General features: G+C 40.8%; 1 protein-coding gene across 3 annotated transcripts in view; it reads right to left on the reverse strand.

The window, feature by feature from the left end:
• Positions 1-17,082, reverse strand: part of SORCS1 (sortilin related VPS10 domain containing receptor 1) — a 275,703-nt gene that overhangs the window by 210,382 nt on the left and 48,239 nt on the right. The window lies entirely within an intron of this gene.

The following is a 17,082-nucleotide window of genomic DNA, read 5'->3' on the forward strand; positions in this document are numbered from 1 at the left end:
GCAGGAATGATGACATGTCACCGGCTCCATCAATCTCTCTGAAGGCTGGATTTATCAAATCTGTCACTGGCCATTCCCCAGCTGTCACCGAAGTCTGTCACACACCCCATAGTTGTGTTTGGCACTTAGAGGCAGGCTTGGGGGATTCGACATATGGAACTGGGGCTGGCTGGGCAACAAGGGTCAATATGTGGCTGTGGACCAGTTCAATTCACGGACTCTTCCTGTGCTCCCACGTCTGGAGGTACTTAGGGAAATTTCAAATGGACTCTTGGCCTTAAAGCTTCTATAATATAGATATGGAAATAAATGGAAGATAAGTAAAATAATTAGAAGCTAGTAAGGATCTGTATCACAGATCCCCAATATCAAGACACTGATGGGAAAAAATGAATAGCCCTCAATAATCATGTAATCATACCATTATTTAAATGAATATATGACGAAGCTCAGCAGGTTTTGAGAGACAAAAATAAGCAGGAGGAGAAAATTGTCACTTGGGACATAACTGGAAGTGTGCCTCCATAAGATGGATCCATTAGCCGTGTGAAGATGGAACAGAGGAGAGAGATCAGTTAGAAGGTGACTGCATCAGGGCAGGGAAGAGATGGGTGCCTGGGTGAGTCAGGGCCCCTGGGTGTGGGAAGGAGGAAAGGCAATAACAACAACACTAACAACAATAATAATAAACAAAATTTTAAAAGGAAAAAAATCTGACTAGAAGTAGAGCGTAAGAGAGGGTCACTTTTTTTTAATTGAAATATAGTTGATTTACAATGCTGTGTTAGTTTCAGGTGTACAGCAAAGTGATTCAGATGTGTATATATATATATACTCTTTTTCAGATTCTTTTCTATTATAGGTTATTACAAGATGTTGAATATAGTTCCCTGTGCTATATACACACAGGGAACTATGAATTTTGTCTTAAATTTGAATGATGGGCTTTAGATGCTTTTCTGGAATATCCCGATATTTAATTTAATCATTCCAAGGACTACTGATTTATTTTCATTTATTTATTTTTGCTTTTTAATTTACTTATTATTGAAGTATAGTTGATTTACAATGTTGTGTTAGTTTTTGGTATAAAGCAAAGTGGTTCATTTATATATATACATATATATATATTCTTTTTCATATACATATTCTTTTTACATATATGTATTCCTTTTCATATTCTTTTCCATTATAGGTTATTACAAGACACTGAATATAGTTCCCTGTGATGTATAGTAGGACCTTGTTGCTTATCAACTTTATATATATAGTAGTGTGTATCTGTTAATCCCAAACTCCTAATTTATCCTTCCCCCCACTCCCCTTTTCCCCTTTGGTAACCATAAGTTTGTTTTCTATGTCTGTGAGTCTGTTTCTGTTTTGTAAATAACTTCATTTGTATCATTTTTTTAGATTCCACATACAAGTAATATCATATGATATTTGCCTTTCTCTGTCAGACTTACTTCTCTTAGTATGATAACCTCTAGGTCCACCCATGCTGCTGCAAATGACATTATTTCATTCTTTTTCATGGCTGAGTAATAAACAGTCCATTGCGTGTGCATGTGTGTATGTGTATACCACATCTTCTTTATCCATTTGTCAATGGACATTTAGGTTGCTTCCATGTCTTGGCTGTTGTAAATAGTGCTGCTATGAACACTGGGGCGCATTTATCTTTTTGAATGAGAGTTTTCATCTTTTCTCGATAAATGCTCAGGAGTGGGATTGCTGGATCATATGGTAGCTTTATTTTTAGTTTTTTAATGAATCTCCATACTGTTTTCCATAGTGACTGCACCAGTTTACAGAGAGGGTCACTTCTGAAAGCTCCAGTCATTTTATCTGGGCAGGGGGAGATTTTACACACAGACCCCTGGGGCTAGAGCTGGTGCAAGGTTGGAAGAGATGAGCAGGGGTCACAGTGTTTTAGTCACAAGCTGGTCCGAGGGTTCACAAGGGACTGCTGGCTATCTGGGAAGCAGCCAGGGGCAGTTACCCTCTGACTTGCCGGTCCCTCCCTCTCCCTTCCTCTGCTGTGTGATCTTCAAACAACAGTTTTCTCTCTGCTGTGAAACTCAGCTCTTGAAATGCGTACTAGTGCATCTGTCAGAGGGAACAGGTCTCACGGTAGGTTGGAGAGTGGAAAGATGGTTACATAAAAATAGGGAAAAAAATTGGCAATTAAAGAAAAGGAAAAAGAGAAATGTATCGCAATGGCTTTTGTAAGGGAGGCAAGTGTTTTGGTGCAGTGAGGACTGAGTAAAGAGGGTCAAACCTGGATAAGACTCCTGGCTCTACCAACCACCTTGGGAATTTTCTTAACCTTTCAGAGCCTCAGATTCCCCAAATTCTAACTGGCATAGTGATACATCTGACGTTTCATGTAAGAATAGAGTTGAGGTATCAATGTGAAAAGTCTGGCATAAGGCTTGCCACAGAGTAAAAGGTCAATACTAGTTCTCACACTCTCCCCTTTCTGCTGGTTATTGCCTCTAGCCTGAGCTGTCCGCAGGCCCTGAGGAAGGGAGGAATGGCAAGAAGAACTTGTGATTGCTTTTTTCTTCCTGACTTTCAGGAAGCCAAGGAAGGACCCTAAACAATGCATCCGTGTCCCCAGCCTCTGAGGTTGGATATTGCTTAGCATGGCCTTTCCTGGACTAGCTGAGGCTGTTTGGCTTGGGATCACAAGTCTTCTCGTTCTGGGACATTTTCTCATCATGACTATACTTAGATCAGCCAGGCAGGCATTGGAATTAAGCAAGTCAAGAGAGTGACAGCCTTTCAGATCAGAATTTGTGACTCTATCTCATAGAATTTTTTTTAACATCTTTATTGGAGTATAATTGCTTTACAGTGTTGCGTCAGTTTCTACTGTATAACAAAGTGAATCAGCTATATGCATACGTATATCCCCATATCCCTTCCCTCTTGCGGCTTCCTCCCAGCCTCCTTATCCCACCCCTCCAGGTGGTCACAAAGCACGGAGCTGATCTCCCTGTGCCTTGCAGCTGCTTTCCACTAGCTAGCTATTTTACATTTGCTAGTGTATATACGTCAATGCTACTCTCTCCCTTCGTCCCAGCTTACCCTTGCCCCTCCCCATGTCCTCAAGTCCATTCTCTACATCTGTGCATTTATTCCTGTCCTGCCCCTAGGTTCATTTAGAACCAATTTTTGTTTTTAGATTCCACATATATTTGTTAGCATATGGTATTTGTTTTACTCTTTCTGACTTACTTCACTCTGTATGACAGATTCTAGGTCCATCCAACTCACTACAAATAACCCAATTTCATTTCTTTTTATGGCTGAGTAATATTCCATTGTATATATGTGCCACATCTTCTTTATCCATTCATCTGTCAGTGGACACTTAGGTTGCTTCCATGTCCTGGCTATTGTAAATAGTGCTGCAATGAACACTGTGGTACATGATTCGTTTTGAATTATGGTTTTCTCAGGGTATATGCCCAGTAGAGGGATTGCTCGGTCATATTGTAGTTCTATTTGTAGTTTTTTAAGGAACCTCCATACTGTTCTCTATAGTGGCTGCATCAATTTACAATCCCACCAACAGTGCAAGAGGGTTCCCTTTTCTCCACACCCTTTCCAGCATTTATTCTTTGTAGATTTTTTGATGATGGCCATTCTGACTGGTGTGAAGTGATACCTCACTGTAGTTTTGATTTGCATCTTTCTAATGATTAGTGATATTGAGCATCTTTTCATGTGTTTGTTGGCAATCTGTATATCTTATTTGGAGAAACGACTATTTAGGTCTTCTGCCCGTTTTTGGATTGGGTTGTTTGTTTTTTTTTTGATATGGAGCTGCATGACAGGCTACTATATTTTGGAGATTAATCATTTGTCAGTTGCTTCATTTGCAAATATTTTCTCCCATTCTGAGGGCTGTCTTTTCATCTTGTTTATGATCTCGTTTGCTGTGCAAAAGCTTTGAAGTTTCATTAGGTCCCATTTGTTTATTTTTGTTTTTATTTCCATTTCTCTAGGAGATGGGTCAAAAAGGATCTTGCTGTGATTTATGTCATAGAGTGTTCTGGCTAGGTTTTCCTCTAAGAGTTTGATAGTGTCTGGCCTTACATTTAGGTCTTTAATCCATTTTGGGTTTATTTTTGTGTATGGTGTTAGGGAGTGGTCTAATTTCATTCTTTTACATGTAGCTATCCAGTTTTCCCAGGACCACTTATTGAAGAGGCTGTCTTTTCTCCATTGTATACTCTCATCTCCTTTATCAAAGATAAGGTGACCATATTGTGCGTGGGTTTATCTCTGGTCTTTCTATCCTGTTCCATTGATCTATATTTCTGTTCTTCTGCCAGAACCACACTGTCTTGATTACTGTAGCTTTGTAGTATAGTCTGAAGTCCAGGAGCCTGATTCCTCCAGCTCTGTTTTTCTTTCTCGAGATTGTTTTGGCTATTCAGGGTCTTTTGTGTTTCCATACAAATTGTGCAACTTTTTGTTCTAGTTCTGGGAAAAATGCCATTGGTAGTTTGATAGGGATTGCATTGAATCTGTAGATCGCTTTGAGTGTATAGTAATTTTTACAATGTTGATTCTTCTAATTCAAGAACATGGAACATCTCTCCACCTGTTTATGTCATCGTTAATTTCTTTCATCAGTGTCTTATAGTTTTCTGCATACAGGTCTTTTGTCTCCTTAGGTAGCTTTATTCCTAGGTATTTTATTCGTTTTATTGCAGTGGTAAACTGGAGTGTTTCCTTAATTTCTCTTTCAGATTTTTCATCATTAGTGTATAGGGATGCAAGAGATTTCTGTGCATTAATTTTGTATCCTGCTACTTTATCAAATTCATTGATTACCTCTAGTAGTTTTCTGGTAGCATCTTTAGGATTTTCTATGTATATTATCGTGTCATCTGCAAACAGTGACAGCTTTACTTCTTGGCTGATTTGGATTCCTTTTATTTCTTTTTCTTCTCTGACTGCCGTGGCTAAAACTTCCAAAACTATGTTGAATAATAGTGGTGAGAGTGGGAAACGTTGTCTTGTTCCTGATCTTAGTGGAAATGGCTTCAGTTTTTCACCATTGAGAACGATGTTGGCTGTGGGTTTGTCATATATGGCCTTTATTATGTTGAGGTAATTTCCCTCTATGCCCACCTTCTGGAGAGTTTTTATCATAAATGGTGTTTAATTTTGTCAAAAGCTTTTTCTGCATCTATTGAGATGATCATATGGTTTTTATCCTTCAATTTGTTAATATGGTGTATCACATTGATTGATTTGCATATACCGAAGAATCCTTGCATCCTGGGATAAACTCCACTTGATCATGGTATATGAACCTTTTAATGTGCTGTTGTATTCTGTTTGCTAGTATTTTGTTGAGAATTTTTGCACCTATGTTCATAAGTGATATTGGCCTGTAGTTTTTTTTGTGACACCTTTGTCTGGTTTTGGTATCAGGGTGATGGTGGCCTCATAGAATGAGTTTGGGAGTATTCCTCCCTCTGCTCTATTTTGGAAGAGTTTGAGAAGGATAGGTGTTAGTTCTTCTCTAAATGTTTGGTAGAATTCGCCTGTGAAGCCGCCTGGTCCTGGGCCTTTGTTTGTTGGAAGATTTTTAATCACAGTTTCAATTTCAGTGCTTGTGACTCATCTCTTTATATTTTGTATTACTTCCTGGTTCAGTCACGGAAGGTTGTGCTTTTCTAAGAATTTGTCCATTTCTTCCAGGTTGTCCATTTTATTGGCATATAGTTGCTTGTAGTAATCACTCATGATCCTTTGATTTTCTGCAGTGTCAGTTGTTACCTCTCCTGTTTCATTTCTAATTCTGTTGATTTGAGTCTTCTCCCTTTTTTTTCTTGATGAGTCTGGCTAATAGTTTATCAACCTTGTTTATCTTCTCAAAGAACCAGCTTTTAGTTTTATTAATCTTTGCTATTATTTCATTTGTTTCTTTTTCATTTATTTCTGATCTGATCTTTATGATTTCTTTCCTTCTGCTAACTTTGGGGTTTTTTTGTTCTTCTTTCTCTAATTGCTTTATGTGTAAGGTTAGGTTGTTTATTTGAGATGTTTCTTGTTTCTTGAGGTAGGATTGTATTGCTATAAACTTCCCTCTTAGAACTGCTTTTGCTGCAACCCATAGGTTTTGGGTCATTGTGTTTTCATTGTCATTTGTTTCTAGGCATTTTTTGATTTCCTCTTTGGTTTCTTCAGTGATCTCTTGGTTATTTAGTAGCATATTGTTTAGCCTCCATGTGTTCGTATTTTTTAGTTTTTTTCCTGTAACTGATATCTAGTCTCATAGCGTTGTGGTCAGAAAAGATACTTGATACGATTTCAATTTCTTAAATATACCAAGGTTTGATTTGTGATCCAAGATACGATCTATCCTGGAGAATGTTCCATGAGCACTTGTGAAGAAAGTGTATCCTGTTGTTTTTGGATGGAATGTCCTATAAATATCAATTATGTCCATCTTGTTTAATGTATCATTTAAACCTTGTGTTTCCTTCTTTATTTTCATTTTGGATGATCTGTCCACTGGTGAAAGTGGGGTATTAAAATCCCCTACTATTACTGTGTTACTGTTGATTTTCCCTTTTATGGCTGCTAGCATTTGCCTTATGTATTGAGGTGCTCATATGTTGGGGGCATAAATATTTACAATTGTTATATCTTCTTCTTGGTTGATCCCTTGATCATTATGTAGTGTCCTTCTTTGTCTCTTGTAATAGTCTTTATTTTAAAGTCTATTTTGTCTCATATGAGAATTGCTACTCCAGCTTTCTTTTGATTTCCATTTGCATGGAATATCTTTTTCCATCCCCTCACTTTCTGTCTGTTTGTGTCTGCAGGTCTGAAGTGGGTCTGCTGTAGACAGCATATATATGGGTCTTGTTTTTGTATCCATTCAGCCAGTCTATGTCTTTTGGTTGGAGAATTTAATCCATTTACATTTAAGGTAATTATCGATATGTATGTTCCTATTACCATTTTCTTAATTGTTTTGGGTTTGTTATTGTGGGTCTTTTCCTTCTCCTGTGTTTCTTGCCTAGAGAAGTTCCTTTAGCACTTGTAAAGCTGGTTTGGTGGTGCTGAAATCTCTTAACTTTTGCTTATCTGTAAAGGTTTTAATTTCTCTGTCAAATCTGAATGAGATCCTTGCTGGGTAGAGTAATCTTGGTGTAGGTTTTTCCCTTTCATCACTTTCAATATATTTTGCCACTCCATTCTGGCTTGCAGAGTAAGATCAGCTGTTAACCTTACGGGGATTCCTTGTACGTTGTTTGTTGCTTTTCCCTTGCCGCTTTCAATATTTTTTCTTTGTATTTAATTTTTGATAGTTTGATTAATATGTGTCTCGGCGTGTTTCTCTTTGGGTTTATCCTGTTGGGACTCTCTGCGCTTCCTGGACTTGACCGACTATTTCCTTTCCCATGTTAGGGAAGTTTTCGACTATAATCTCTTCACATATTTTCTCAGACCCATTCTTTTTTCCTTCTTCTTCTGGGATGCCTATAATTTGAATGTTGTTGCATTTAATGTTGTCCCAGACATCTCTGCAACTGTCCTCATTTCCTTTGGTTCTTTTTTCTTTATTCTGTTCCCTGGCAGTTATTTCCACCATTTTATCTTCCAGCTCACTTATCCGTGCTTCTACCTCAGTTATTCTGTTATTGATTCCTTGTAGAGTATTTTTAATTTCAGTAATTGTGTTGTTCATCACTGTTTGTTTGCTCTTTAGTTCCTCTAGATCACTGTTAAATGTTTCTTGCATTTTCCCCATTGTTTCCGAGAGTTTGGATCACCCCTACTATCATTATTCTGAATTCTTTTTCAGGAAGGTTGCCTATTTCATCTTTATTTATTTGGTCTTGTAGGTTTTTACCTTGCTCCTTCCTCTGCCACAAATTTTTTTGTCATTTCTTTTTTTCCTTCTAATGGTTGGGGCTGCTTTCCTGTCTTACTGGTTGTTTGGCCTGAGATGTCCAGCACTGGAGTTTGTAGGCAGTTGGATAGAGCTGGGTCTTGGTGATGAGACGAAGACCTCTGGGAGGCCTCACTCCGATTGATATTCCCTGGTGTGTGAGGTTCTCTGTTAGTCCAGTGGTTTGGACTCAGAGCTCCCACCGCAGGAGCTCAGGCCCAACCTCCGCCCTGGGAACTAAGATCCTGCAAGCTCTCAGGCTGAAACTTCTTTCCAGGGACTAAGTCGGAAAGGAAGGACTAATTTCTTTAATCAGGAGCACAGCAAGAGGGCAGGCATGCAGGCCCAAAAAAACATTCTTATCCACTCTGATTCTGATAGTATTATTCTGGTATATTAATCACCTGCTATTCATAGTCAGATTATACTTTGCAATCCAAAAATGTTAATACACTGACTGAACTCACCATTCTGGCAAGAATCCTTTATATCGATAAATACTGAATTGAGGCCTATGTTCTTCTTAACTATGTACCTGGAGTAGTGGGATATTAGTACTTGAACCATTCATTATCATTAAAATGTCCTTGTTGCTCGTGAAGATTAGAGGACCCAACCCTTCGCTCTGTTCAGTGGCCACCAACTGGATCCTTAGTTTCACTTAACTTCTTGGAAAATGCATGTTGTTGTTCACAAAGAGAACAGGAGGGTGGTGAGGAAATGTATCACTTCTTTGGTAATAAGTGTTGACATGCAGCAAAAATCGATTGAGTGGAACTGAGGTGGTGGCAGTAGCGATGGCTGGAGGGGGGACCCGGGTGGGAGCAGCAGGGGCGAGGGAACCCACTCCACCGGCTCGGGAACTAGGCTTTTCTCACTTGAAGGGAAAAGGAGATGCAGAAAGGGGCCGAAGAGCAAGTGAGGATGTGTGTGGGAAAGGGAGGTGAGGAGGGTAATTCTCCCATTTGGAAGTCCTGGGAAAGCCATCTCATAGTATTTTATAGTAAGGGTCTAGCTCAGTAAAGGGACCCAGTCATTTTAGAAGGGTAGCTGACTTCTGGTTTCTCTTCCTCTTGCCAGCTATGAGATCCTGGCTGGGCCTCTGGATCTCTTGGAACACCTCATGTGCCATTTGTAATCTGAACTTACAATATCCTATTATACCGAAGGGAGGAAGTTGGAAAAGATAACATTTAAAAAAAATTTTAGTATGAAACCTACACAGTCATAACTTCACAAAATATGTCTATTTACAAGGTCAAGACTCCCTCCTTCTCAAACCACTCCCCTCCTTGGCAACACTGCTGGCAGCAGCCATGCTTGACAAGGCAGGATACAAGAAAATTTTACCATTACTAGATTCTAAAGGGCCACACTCGGAGATAGTTTTTTTCTGGATATCCCTCGAGCTCATTTAAGAAAAAGGTCCATGCCCTCTTAGGATGTCAAGTGTCCTTCAAACTTACCCAGACTGGTGCCTGGATTAAGGAGGCATCTTAATCCATTTAGACAAGTGTTGGTGGGTAGAATAGATCAAAATAACTGGCTAAAAAATTGCACAAGCAAAAATGTAATTTAAATTTACTTCAAAGTTTAAATAGCTACCAAAAAGCATAATTCTATCTGTCCAAACCTTAACCCCAATCACTCATTCAAAAATGTCCATTTCTCCTTATTCTTGTAGCTCATTTCGTTCAAATTTGGGAACAGGTAGATCAAACTGCTTCAGGTAGCAATTGAAAAATAATGACACAACCTGGTTAAACAAGTTAGCTAAAGTGAACACAGGCCTTCCTCGTTTGCATAAGATGGCATTTCAGCTGGAGAATTTGTTTTATAAACAAGCATTGGGGTTGACGTTCAGCAAGCTCCCTGGTTTCCACTCTAATTGCCAGTTTTGTACTTGAATACTTAAATTATTTACATATTCATGAGATTAGAAATCAGCTCTGACATTGGGAAATTTCAAGCACATGGAAATCTTGCCAAAGCAGCATGGTATATAACGCTCCACATATTTCTTATGAATAACTGAGTGCCTTTTAACGTAGTGCCTTGGGAAACGCGATGGCATTAGGTAGATATCAGCTTCCTAAGTGTTTGTGCTTGTGCAGAAATCATTTGAATATCCCCAGGGGGTTGAATTTGAAGGATCCATTTATCTTTTATTTCAGTCTTGCCCTTTTGACATTAAGGGGCTGCTAGGTCTACTCAAAAACAAACAGAGTTGCTGTAAAGGCAAATACTTTAATATTTAATGGCTTATTGTTATTATAATCAATAATATTTTCTGAGTACCATATATTGGTTCTTGCTTGCTCTGTTCATTCTGGTTCAGTGGTACCTTTTAGTGACTGTCTAAGAGGACATTCAACATTGACTAAATACGTATAACGTCACGTATTGGGAAGACACCGGATTATGGCTAAGGAAGCCTTGCGTCTAAACCTAGTTATGCCACACCAGGTGGCTCTCTCCTAGGTCTTTGAATAATACATTGGCTGGCATTCACGTGGTGCTAGCCATGTGCCAGATTCTGTGTTGGGTGTTTCACATACATTATCACAGCATCCTCAAACAGTCCTGTGAGCCAGGTAGTGTTATTGCTTCCACTTCACAGCTGGCGAAACTCAAAAAGTTAAATGACCTGCTGAAGGTCACATGGACATTTGGAGGGCCTGACAGAGAGCTGATGTTCCTGCCTCACTTGCTGTGCTGTCTATCGCTGGTGAGAAACCAATAAGACTGAGTTTTGGAAAATGCTGACATCTCTTCCCTTATGTCGGGCAGTCATTATTTCCCAGAGAATTCCTGGCATTCAAAGCTGTCGTGATAAGCAATGGCCATCTGTTAGTGCTCAGTCAGGAAAAGTAGGAAAGATTAAAAAGGAAGTTGTGTTCTTTTTTTCTTTTTTGTTAAAGAAATGTATATGAAACTGTTTAAGTAAAATTGCAGGACTGGTAGAAAGAAAGAAGGGAGAAAGCTAAAAGCAGTTCTTCTTTTAAAAATTTACTTTTATGCAAGTTACTAAAATTCTATCGTATGCTCTCAAACACACTGGCAGTATAATTTTCCTTTTCTATCAATATATGATTTTAACTCAAACTCTGCCTTCATTTATACAGAGAACGCCACTGTTAATATTTAGGGTTTCAATTATTTGTGACGAGCGTTTCCTTACGAAAACGTGCTTTCCTCCTTTAAAGCCATGTGTTGGTTTCAAGTGTATCTTACACATATTTACCAAAATACTGAAGGTGAGGCCACGGTGCAAGCCTTAGGATTTCTTATTTCTTTCATAAACTCTGATACTTTGGAATATAGAGGAGAACAGAGATCCCACAAGCTCCCACATGGTATTACCTGGACTGCTGACTCATAGGGCTCCAGAACAAGCGAGACAACACAAACTCATGAATATTCTAGAACTGCCGCAAAATGAAGGGTGACCCACCAAACTGTCCTAAGGGTTTTGTCCTCCCTCCACAGAATTGATCGCTATTTGCATGCATTTTTTTTTTTTTTTTTTAATTCACAAAACAATGGAACGTTTCCTGAAATAAAACTGACAGGAAGATCCATGAACAGGAGAAAAACAAAGATAATGGGAAAGACAGAGAAATCAGCAAAAAGGTGATCTGGGACTAAGACAAGGCAGCAGATGAGGTTGACTTGCCCTGCACGGCTTTCTGTTTTAAGTTTTTGCGTTAGTTATTAACACTTAAAAATAAGAAAATGTCATATCTCAAACAAAGCAGGATTACTTCTCTCGAAAACCTCTGAAAAGTCTGGTGACATTGAATGAGCCATCCTCGGTGGCAAGAACAGCAGGCTGGAGCTCACCAAGACCCCCCACCACGCCCCACCCTCCTGAATGAACACCTACTCTCCAGTTTCCCACAACCGAGACCCAGCCGCCGTGTTCAGTTAGTTGCTTGCTTATCTGTGTAGGAACTGAGTCCACGGTCTAGAAGGATTTGGGCATCCAGAGTGGGGAGAAAAAGCTCACTGTAGAGGACTGGAGAAACGTGGACCCTCCTGCTTATGGTCAGGGGTAGCAGGTACATCTGTAGGAGAGGCCTTGCCGCCTGGATAAGCCGAGCAAGGGGGTCTCTCCTCCCCAGCTGTGAGGCACTCTTGAGCCCCAGGAGCGTTCACGTTGGCTTTACAACATTGCAGACTCGCCCCTATACAATTCGCTCCGCAGTGTAACCCCTAACAGAGAGGCCCCGAGCCCAGTGCCCCAGGATGGTCAGCAGAGCTGAGGTAGATGCTTATTCTTACACATTTCTCCTGTTTTTTTTCTTTCAGTCACATCTGTGTTTTTTTTTTGTTTGTTTGTTTGTTTTTGCAGTATGCGGGCCTCTCACCGTTGTGGCCTCTCCCGTCACGGAGCACAGGCTCAGCGGCCATGGCTCACGGGCCCAGCCGCTCCGCGGCATAAGGGATCTTCCCGGCCCGGGGCACGAACCCGCGTCCCCTGCATCGGTAGGCGGACTCTCAACCACCGCGCCACCAGGGAAGCCCTACATCTGTGTTTTGTTTTCACTCATTTCCACTGTCTCCCAACACATCATGTTTAGTGACGTGTTGGAGACAGACTGAGAGATGCCATTGGAGGCAATGTTTCATAGCACAGTTTGTACACTAGTTTATTGCCAAATTAAAAGGATATAATCTGGCACCCTTGGCCTGCTGCTAAGCCTTCCTTGGGTGGTTTCCTGTATCGAGGCAACAATGTGGGGGGAAAACAAGGAAGGAAGCGGAAGCTCTGTACCCCTGTTCTCCTGGCTGCTCGGTTTCCAAATGCCAAGAAACAAAAGGAAGCAGCAGAATGTTTGGCTTGCCTACTGCTTAATTACAGAAATAACAAAACTAAATAATGGCGAGTGAGATGTTGGGGGTCCTGGTATAAATGCTGTGGAATTCTTCACGGCATCCACAGTGATGCACTGCTGTTTTGTAAGAAGCTTAAAAGGTGTGGCTGTACATAACAGGTATCCCTCTGCCCATTTGGCATGAAGTTTCCATAATGTCTATAATGCTTATTTTTCTGAAAATTCCAGGGCTTTCTAAAGGCACATCCTCACATAGACCCTTCAGAGGCCAAGGAGTCTATCGCCTGTGCCTATACCATGGAAGTCCCCCAACAGGGCTTTTTAAGAAGTCAAGCTAGGGCTTCCCTGGTGGCGCAGTGGTTGAGGGTCCGCCTGCCGATGCAGGGGACACGGGTTCGTGCCCCGGTCTGGGAGGATCCCACGTGCCGCGGAGCGGCTAGGCCCGTGAGCCATGGCCGCTGAGCCTGCGCGTCTGGAGCCTGTGCTCCGCAGCGGGAGAGGCCACAACAGTGAGAGGCCCACGTACCACAAAAGAAAAAAGAAGTCAAGCTATTTCTTTTAGAGCTTCAAAGGGAAAAAGGTCCCAAATCTCTTCAGTCATTCTAGTGGTGGCTGGAGAGTCACATGCTCATTCAAAAAAATTTTGCCTCTTGGCAATCACCTAGATATTTAATAGATTTCTTAGATTTCTCTAAGAAAAAATAAGAAAAAAGGCTAAAATATCAAAATAACCCGATCTTATGAGTTTTGAGAGCATTTGGTCATACACATTTCTCCCTGATTAAAAGTCTTTTTTTTTTCTTTTTTAAATCTGGCTTCCTATGGAATGATGACCAGTAAAACTCTGTCTTGGGCCAGAAAGCACAATCTGTTCAACCAAACTCTTTTGAGTCCCTTAAAATGCTCACATCAAAAAGCCTCTACTGAGAGTCCGGACACTCAAGATGAAACGCAGCTGGAGCAGAACGCCACGGACCATATGGGCTCTTTCCTGCAAGCCAGGGATCCAGACTTTGTCTTCAGGGCCCTCAGAGTCTCATTCACTAAAGGTGAGAGAAAGCAGTGGCAGGGAAATAAGGGAAAAGTAAAGGTGGCTATGTATTCAAAAGGGGAGTGTATGCCTCAAAAGACTGACAGCAAACAAGGGAAGAGAGGGGAGGAGGACAGTGCACAGGTGAGTGCTGACGGAGCTGCCGCCTCAACGCAATAACTTCTAACAGACGGTGCTGTCTACCTGAGGATTCTGTTCACCGCAGGCTGGTTGAAAAGAGCATCTGGCAAAGGGAATCCTAGCACCAAAGCTACCATCTTTGCTGAGAGTTCTGCAACAGTAGCAACTGTCACAGACATTGATGAACAACACTTACATGAAAAAATAAGTGTTCCCACTTCCAAAAGTCACTGGCCTGCCCACACGAGCACTGGGCCCTCCTTAGGGCCCATTGCTGCATCTCATCAGGGTTCAAAGCTCCGTGATTCGTGGGTGACTGCCAGCTATTATTTCCATATCACTGACCCGCTTGAGTGGCCACAGACCTTCTGCACTTGACTTCGGGCCAACACCACCAGTTAATGGCTCGCTGGATGGCTGCAGCCCACTCCACTCCCCGCTAACGCCCCACTCCTCATGCTGTGATTCAAGCCCTGATATATGGAGCCCTTCCCCAACGCCTACTCATATTAGCAGGTGATCTATAATTCTTTTTTCCCAGGATGATTTCTCCTTCATTCTCTTCTGGAGGAACAGAGAGCTTAGCAGAAAGGCTGGCTTCTGCCCCTTTGCTAATCTCCAGATATCACCATCCATTTAGTAGTGAACCCTACTGAATATCATATTCAAATTCCAATTGCTGAACTTAGACATGTGACACAAATGAGTGGTTTTCCCCTTTGGGAAAATTCATTAATGTCTAAGATTTTTGGTTTGTTAGCTACATACAGAGCAAAGACTGTTAAGCCTTCTTCTACCTCTAAAATGATAGAATTCATCTGGTCTATGGTCACAAAAGATACTTTTTGGTCCTGACCAAGACTACTGTGATACCATCCTAACCGGTCTTCTTGGTTTTGACCTCACAGCACCATAGTTCATTCTAATATTACTACCAGATTAATCTTTGTAATCTATAGCTCTGAACACATAATTCCACTGACCAAAATGTTCAAAAGGCTCCTAATTGGGAAAACAAAAATTATTTTGCCCAACAGTCCAAGTGGTCCAAAAAAAATTAAGATTAGGTTCCAGGAGTACATGTATAATTAACTTTCCCAAATTTCAGTTTCAGCCAAATGGACACATTCGCAATCCTGTTTACATGAGTTTTCTAACTTTACAACTTTATATTATTGTTTATGACATCCCTCTTGCGCAAAACGCACCCCCTCCACCCCCCACAGAAATACGACAGTCATTAAAGTCCAGGTGAAATCATTTTATAAGATCTCCATCTCCTAAACTTGGGCTGCCAATTTCATATAATCCATCCAGCTACTCTGACTGGGTATCTTCCATGTGTGAATGAAGAATCTATCTGCCTTTTTAGTCCCTCTTAGACTACTCACATGCATTTATATTCTTTCCCTAGATGGAGTGAATACTCCTCGATAATATAGTTATTTATACCAACAGTGCATCATGCTGAGCACATAGAACAGACATGGAGTCTAATATTTGTGGGTTTTTTTTTTCTTTTCAATCTCATTGGAAGTGCACCTGCAATTATAACTATCCACACAAACACATTTTAAGGCAAAGAAAGCCAACCCCAAGTACCAATTCCCATACGTGGCTGAGTCGGAGCCACATGTCCCAACTCCTCCAGAGTTATCCACTCTGCCCCAGTGCTCATGGCATCACTGTCTGAAGTACTGGCACATGAAGGGTTAAATTTTGGGGCATCTCCTCTGACACGACTGCAAAGATGCATAGTTTTCATTTAGCCAGGTGAATCTGGCCCTCAGTGTGCCTCTGGCATCAGGGGGAAAATTAACCAACTGTCAAATAAAATACAAAAACCCAGGGGATTAAATGACTAATACTCTTGTGTCCTGAGCTGCTCAGCTTTGCCTCTGGTAACTGCAGCATCCTGGACTAGATGCACTGTGGCTTGACTCCAGGAATGAAATTGCACATTCTGCTGAAAGGGGAGCCAGGCTGCTCGAGAGGAAAAAACTACTAATTGAAAGTCTTTCCTATTTTTAGGCTAATGTGCATTTTATTTGGCAGTAAGGGCAGGTGCAAATAAAACTCCAATCCTGAGAATTTTAATTTGCTTCCTCAAAAATGCTCATGTCAGTAGAGACCCTGAAAAGTTGTTTATACTATTCCCCTCCCTTCAGGAAGAACCTCATACGTCTATACCAGCCCAGACGGCTTTAACCACCTGGTTAAGTATTCTAGGGTTTTAACCCTAGAATATTCTCCTCACTCAGGAAAGTCTAGTATTTCTTTAAATATAGGTAATTTGCAACATATAATTCCTCTGAGGATAATTCTCAGAATGACCTCACTGAACCATGCATTTCACAAACAGCATTCGAATATTTTACCTATTTTCCTTTTGGTTTTTATGGCTACGGCCTCTCTCACATTTGCCTTTGTATACTTTTTTCCTCTAATTCTAATCTGATTGCATTTACTGTTGCTAGCCTTATATTCTACCTGAAAATGTAAGTTCCTTAAAAGCTGGAGCTACATGTATTTTATAATGTATCTGCAGTACAGAGTACACGATATATTTTATAGCATTTATCCCATAAAATACATATACATATTGCATGTGCACGCACACACATATATACACTCAGATAAACATACAATAGCATGACTTCATTCAATGCCTTCCTAAAACGTAGACCTATCCTTCAGCCTAACCACCAAGAGAAGAAAAGTCCTGAGATTGCCTGATTCTGAATGTTATCTATGTACATTTCTCTCACAATTTTAGCATATCACTAGCTAATGTTCTTCACTCTTTCAGGGTCATCCTTCCCTTTAAGGCTCTGAGAAAAGCTATGGGTTCTTAATTCCAAAAAAAATGATCACATCTCACATACACAAAGCACTGTCTCAAATTCCATGGGGGTTTCCTGATGGCCTGAAGCTTCCAGGTAAGAACCGCTTCTCCACAATGTCTTCCTTAGGGTCTAGCTTTTCCTTTGTGTGCTGATTCAGATGCTTACACAGCTCAAACAAGCAGCCTGAGATCCACATTGCTGCCCCTCGCCCCACCGGCACAGGGTTCAAGCTGCTGCACAGAACAAACCTGACAGCTGAGAAGAAACGTAGCGATGACTAAGTAGTTGTCTTTCCCT

This window comes from Lipotes vexillifer, unplaced genomic scaffold, assembly GCF_000442215.2.
Source record: "Lipotes vexillifer unplaced genomic scaffold, Lipotes_vexillifer_v1.1 scaffold916, whole genome shotgun sequence".
Lineage (NCBI taxonomy): Eukaryota > Metazoa > Chordata > Mammalia > Artiodactyla > Lipotidae > Lipotes > Lipotes vexillifer.